The sequence below is a fragment of the Bison bison genome, unplaced genomic scaffold (assembly GCF_000754665.1).
Source record: "Bison bison bison isolate TAMUID 2011002044 unplaced genomic scaffold, Bison_UMD1.0 scf7180017864122, whole genome shotgun sequence".
In the NCBI taxonomy this organism is placed as follows: Eukaryota; Metazoa; Chordata; class Mammalia; order Artiodactyla; family Bovidae; genus Bison; species Bison bison.
This window is the reverse complement of record NW_011494694.1, coordinates 574,712-581,567: the sequence shown is the minus strand read 5'-3', so window position 1 is coordinate 581,567 and position 6,856 is coordinate 574,712.

Sequence of the window (6,856 nt, the reverse complement as noted above, 5' to 3'; positions counted from 1 at the left end):
TCAGAAAAATAACTTGATAAAAATCATACACACAAAATAAAACCTATTTTAAACAGCACACACTCTTCACTTTTGTCTTCAAATGAATCTGTGCCAGGCACTTGCACATAAGGGTCTTCTCATGATAGCCTCATGAAATAAGCACCATCCTCCCCATTTCCTAGAGGCACTCAGGGGTCTGAGGACCTGCTCAGAAGGCCCCGGAGGAGCCAAACAAGGAGTCAGATCCAGGTCTTCTTACCTCTATCCTGCTGCTATGTGTGAGCACACAAACAAAAACCCAGCTCTAGGAACAAAGGCAAAAAGTTCTCGTCATTGTTAAACCCAAGCGATGACGTACAGGTATTAAAGTACAGTTCATGATATTTCACGTTCTATCCCAGATCCTCCTGCCTTTTTATTTCCAATTCGTGTTGTGCGAGCTTGCCGAAGATGTTACGTGGGTTCTGAAACAGCAGAGCTCTCTCAGGAGGGAAGGGCAGCGCACAGGACAGCAAAGGAACAAAGATGGAAAACACACACCCTATCAGGAGAAGGCCGTTCCCAGGCCCCACAGCAGTGGAGCCGGGCACTTAGGAGACGACACCAGCTACAACTCACTGGAGACACTCGGCAGGCAAGCCCTCTCCTTCCTGGAAAAGCAAAACCTTTAAGACCATACTAAAACCTGTTAACTCCAGGAAACCTCTTCAGTTTATTTTCACCTTGATTTTATAACAAAGGCTAAGGATAATTTATTTTCTTTTTTTAAAAGAAAATGTATTTATTTATGTTTCTGGTACCATGCAGCTTGTGGGTTCTTATCTTAGTTCCCTCACTAGGGATTGAACCAGGCCCCCAGCACTGGAAGCATGGAGTTCTCACCAGGGGACCACCAGGGATTTCCCAGGATAATTTATTTTCTTTCTCTCCAACTCTGTTTCTATCTGGTGAGTTCCCTGCTGTTAAGTCACTTCAGTCGTGTCCAACTCTCTGTGACCCCATAGACGGTAGCCCACCAGGCTCCCCCGTCCCTGGGATTCTCCAGGCAAGAACACTGGAGTGGGTTGCCATTTCCTTCTCCAATGCATGAAAGTGAAAAGTGAAAGTGAAGTCGCTCAGTCGTGTCTGACTCTTGGCGACCCCATGGACTGCAGCCTACCAGGCTCCTCCGTCCATGGGATTTTCCAGGCAAGAGTACTGGAGTGGGGTGCCATCGCCTTCTCCGGGTGAGTTCCTTACTCTCCTTGAATCACATTTACTGAATGCTTTTCCTTCCAGACACATTATATTCTCTTTGCAGGCAGAGATCATGACTTGCTTCTTTGACGTCATCTAAATGAAACTATTTGGATGATGCAAAATGTTATTTTACATACAATAAGATTTTCAAATGCTCGTTACACTAACCACTTCACTGAAGTGAAAATTTGAATTCTGAGTAATTAAAATCCATGGAACATAGTAGACATGAAAAAATATCCCCAGTGGAAATGAATATAGTGTTAGAAAACACATTTTTCATCAATATGAGAAATCTCACCTCTTTCCTCTGTTCAGTGTTGATGAATAGCCTGGTTCCTATTCTCCTAGGAGGGGACACTGGAAAGAATATTTAATTATAAGGTCCTGTTTGCTCATGGAGCAGTGTATTGCAGTATTTGATATTATACGCATTCATTGCTGCTGCTGCTGCTAAGTCACTTCAGTCGTGTCCGACTCTGTTCGACCCCATAGACGGAAGCCCACCACGCTCCCCCGTCCCTGGGATTCTCCAGGCAAGAACACTGGAGTGGGTTGCCATTTCCTTCTCCAGTGCAGGAAAGTGAAAAATGAAAGGGAAGTCGCTCAGTCATGTCCGACTCTCAGCGACCCCATGGACTGTAGCCTCCCAGGCTCCTCCGTCCATGGGATTTTCCAGGCAAAAGTACTGGAGTGGGGTGCCATTGCCTTCTCCATACGCATTCATTACCTTATAAATAAAAAAGAATATGAATTCACAATGAGATATACTGCTTGATATTTAAGGCCAAAGCCTGGATGGGGGTGGGGTCTGAGGGAGGATGGACACATGTGAATGTAGGGCTGAGTCCCTTCACTGTTCTCCTGAAATAATTACAACATTGCTTGTTAACTGACTCTACCCCAATACAAACCAAAAGGTTTAAAAAACAACAACAAATACATAAACAAATCTAAACTGTAAAATATATATGTGTGTGTATATATATTCAAGACCAAGTTTAACATTTGAATAATAAATTCTTCCTTTTGGTTTAAAACTGGAAATTTACAGTTCTTTCAACTCTGCCAGATTTACTCTGGTATTTCAGTATCTGATACTATTGTTTATAAACATAACTACTGGTAGACTTTTTAATTTATCATTGTATACAAGTAAAAAATTATCAGTGTTTTAATTCTTAAAATTCTCAGAGAAACTAAACTTATCTTGGTAGAGACAAGAAATGCATTATATATATATACCATTTAAATATTCCAACATTAAGGACCTATTGTATATAGCCTAAGGAACTTTACTCAGTATTTTGTATTAACCTACAAGGGAAAAGAATCTAAAAGAGAAAATATACACACACACACACACACACACATGTATGTGTGTGTGTGTGTGTGTGTGTAACGGAATCACTTTGCTGAACATCTGAAACTAACAGGACATTGTAAATCAACTATACTTCAATAAAATTTTATTTTGAAATTCCAAAACTATCACAAACAACATTCGCAGACACTTATTTAGATCAGAGTCCCGTGCTTTCCAGAAAACAGTACTATTTTTCTCTCGAGGGGAACTACGAGCTGGCTGCCAGCCTGGCACTCAGACTCCCCCATGTCAGACACTGAGCCTCATTTCACAGCTGTGACATCCTTGATCACCATGACAACTGAGATTCCCAGCGGCAATGAGGACCCTTCATCACACCGGCCTGTTACACGAGACCACAGCTTTCACCTTCACACACACAGGGTCTCAGTGGTGAGGAAGGTGTTTCTGCTCAACCTTCTAGCTCTAATTTAAAGCCCTTGTTGAGATAGTCAGCGTTCTGCGTCCACTCTAAAAGGTCCACCTGAGTCACCAGGGTTGAGTCGTGTGCACAGAGAGATGGGCAGTTCGGGGCGAACACGCTTAAGCCCGAGTTCAACACCGAGCAGCTCCAGCAGGGTCCCGTATCCCTCCTTCCAGTCTGGACCAGCCCACTGGCTCCTTTCCACAGCCCCACTCAGAGGAGCTTCCCAAAAATGGCATCACCTCCCTTCACCAGGGCTGCAAAGCTCCACACACCACTCCAAAATTGCCCTTGACTCTACTAACAACATTTAAATCTTCTCTGAAAATGCCATGTTAAGTGGATTAAATGCACAAATTTCTTAAGAAATTTGCAAGCTTGAGCAAAATTTCTTTAGATATTTTATGGAAATAGTACATAACAGTATTTGGGGTAACATGAAAGATTACATTGACTCTAAAATCCTGAATGCAGGTTAGAGAAGGGAGACTGGAATCTTCATGCAGGACATTAATGTGAAGTGTTTGTATCAGTCGCTTAGTCATGTCCAACTCTTTGCGACCCCATGGACTGTAGCCTACCAGACTCCTCTATCCACGGAATTCTCTAGGCAAGAATACTGGAATGGGTAGCCATTCCCTTCTCCAGGGGATCTTCCTGACCCAGACAGCAGGCCCGTGTCTCCCACATTGCAGGCAGATTCTTTACCTTCTGAGCCACCAGGGAAGCCCCATTAATATGAGTGCATTAATAAAAGGTGATGCTCACCTGAACTCCAGGAGTTGGTGATGGACAGGGAGGCCTGGCGTGCTGTGGTTCATGGGGTCGCAAAGAGTTGGACATGACTGAGCGGCTGAACTGAACTGAACACCTAAAAATGCTTTGCCTCAGCAATGTGTCTATAGGAAAACTATCTGTGATTATTGGCCTGTGATGTTCCCCCTGTACCAACCTGCACCAGTTCTGGCATGGTGAACGTTTACTAAATATTTATGCAAGAATTCCAGAGGGTTTCATTATCGAGAACACTTCAGACTTCAGGGAAGGTGACAGTCACCCACCAAACTCTATGAGATTCTCATGTAGATCACGTGAACCAACCAAAATTTACCCAAATGCACCACAAGCCGCTCAGAGCTGTTGGCTAATTCACTTTCAAATTACTGCTCTGTCCTACCTTCTGAAAAATCATGCTTCTGTTAGCGCAAGTGATGCTGTCGGGATGACACCACTGTGTGATGTTACTGGTGTTACGTGGCTCAATAAAGAAAAGCTAGCTCACGGAGCTTCCTGCAGCCCTACTTGAAAATCTCAAACAGGTTTTGGGAACACTGGGTTCTCAACCCTTAGGCTACTTACATCTGTATTTGTGCACGGTTCTAAGCAGAAAGTAAGCGCTCCACTTTATTGAAACGGGTTTCCTCTCTTTGGTGAAAGCAGCAGCTCAAGTATTGTACTGAGTGGGAAAAACGGGCACTTTTGTGCCACCTCTGAACTACAGCTCCTGATGATCATGGCTATCACTGAACCGGCACCTTTCTGCCACCTCTGAGCTGCGGCTCCTGATGATCATGGCTATTACTGACGTCCGTACACTATCACTGACGTCCATATACTAAAGGAAAACACCAGACAGCACTATTTTACAGCTCTTACTTTACTTAAGAAATCATATTAAAATCAATATAGTCTTAAAATACTTAAAAATGCTATGTAATGTTAACTTAATTGGAAGGCAGATTACATCCTACTTCCCAGAGTTAACTGCTAAAAAGTGGGGAAAAAATTATTCAATTTCAGAAGGAAAAAAAAAAGGATAAATACAAACTTTTAAATTTTATATTCTGGAGTTTTTGTTTGATTTCTGTTCCACAAGCTTCCTCCCAGATCAGCTTCCAAAACTCCTCATTGCCACTCCTGTTCTTCCAGATTCCACATTTGGGCAGTTCATTCTGCAGCCCTACAATCTTATCTTCAAAAAGAACAGTATATGCCCACGCACATATATATACACACACACACACATATATCGCAAAGTTACATTTTAATGGCAAACAATAAGTCGGTGGGTAATTAGAAATTTAAAATGCCATTTCTAAGCATCAAAGGACAGCACCTGGGTAACTTGCAGCTATCTAGTTAGGAAAGGATTATTTTCAACAGTAACTGATGCCAGAAAACTAACACCTTTAAAAGTCTCTGTCCCTTAATTCTAGGGGTTATTTATATTTAAAAACTAAAGGAAACAATTTCAAGGGAAGTAAACTGTTTTCCTTTCTTTCTTCTTTTTTTTTTCATCCTAGATGGTGGTAACTAGGAGTTAATATCGGAGAAGGCAATGGCACCCCACTCCAGTACTCTTGCCTGGAAAATCCCATGGACGGAGGAGCCTGGTAGGCCTCAGTCCATGGGGTCGCAAAGAGTCAGACACCACTGAACGACTTCACTTTCACTTTCCACTTTCATGCATTGGAGAAGGAAATGGCAACCCACTCCAGTGTTCTTGCCTGGAGAATCCCAGAGAAGGGGGAGCCTGGTGGGCTTCCATCTGTGGGGTCGCACAGAGTCGGACACGACTGAAGCGACTTAGCAGCAGCAGCAGCAGCAGAAGTTAATATAAGGAGAAATCTTGGGAGAGGTGGTGGGGGAGAGGAGGGCTTCGGGAAAGGAAGAGAGAAAAGGGTGGGTAGGTTTGAAGGCGATGAGAGCAAGTAGATAAAGGTAACTTTCTCCTAAAATTCAGTTTCTAGTTTTATCGCCTTGACATGCAGACTCCAGAATTACCATACACTGTAAACCAATCGTCACATAGGAATATGTTGCTTGTGATAAAAGACGCGTCTACCAGGCTTACAGAAAACAGGCACCGGGAGTCTGACCGCTTTTAAATATCATTCATCTCTTAGAAACTGATAAGGCCTGACTTAGGATGTGCAGCTAGATACATGAAATAGCTTCTTTAAAACAGTGCCTCCCCAGAAGACCCCTCTAATCTCCCCAAGGATCTGTAGCAATAGCTTGGGGTGGAATTTTCCATTCAATTCAAGACGACGCTGAGGAAGTCCGGGGCTCTGGGAGACTGGGAGACGATAGGGGACGCTGCCAGGGTAACTCGGATGAGCACTGACCGGTCTTTTCAGTCGGATTCCTACAGCAATTCCTCATTCAGGAGGTCGTTTCAGGCGGCACCCTGGACTCCCTCAGATACCCAGGGCGGTCCCCCCTACCCCCCAAGGTAGGTAGGACCCTTCCCCCTCCAGAGGGAAGGGCTTTCATTCGCCGGGGCCTGTTCTCAAGACTCTGCCCAAAATGACTTGCGGTCTGGAATGAGATTCCCTGCTCTGGCCAGGGGGCAGCCCCCCGGGAGCGTAAAGGGTGTGAAGGCCCTGGGGCTCGGGTCTCCCCTACTGTCCGCTCCCAGCATTTCACGTGTCCCCGAGGGGCCGACGGGGCCGGCACAGCTCCCACCAGATTCTGGGCAGAGGGGCTCCAAGAGCAGCGGCTTGCCCAGGGAGGACCCACCCCCGCCATTCCTGAGCCATTCTGACGGTGAAGCGCACTTGAGGCCGGACGGGGACGCGGGTCCCGGGTCCTGGGCCGCGCGCCCAGCCCCGCCCGGGGCCTCCCCGGTAGGCGCCGGAGCGCGGGGTGCCCGCCGGGCGCGGGGTGCCCGCCGGGCGCGGGGCTGTGCGCGCCGAGGCCTAGGCGGGGGCGCACGTCCAGCAACTCCCGCCGCGCGCTGCAGAGAAGCCAAGAAAAGCCGCGGTCAGCGTGCGGGTTCGGTAGCTGGGCAACCGAGGCGAAAACAAACGCCAAGTAAACATCCAGCCCCAGGAAGCCATTAA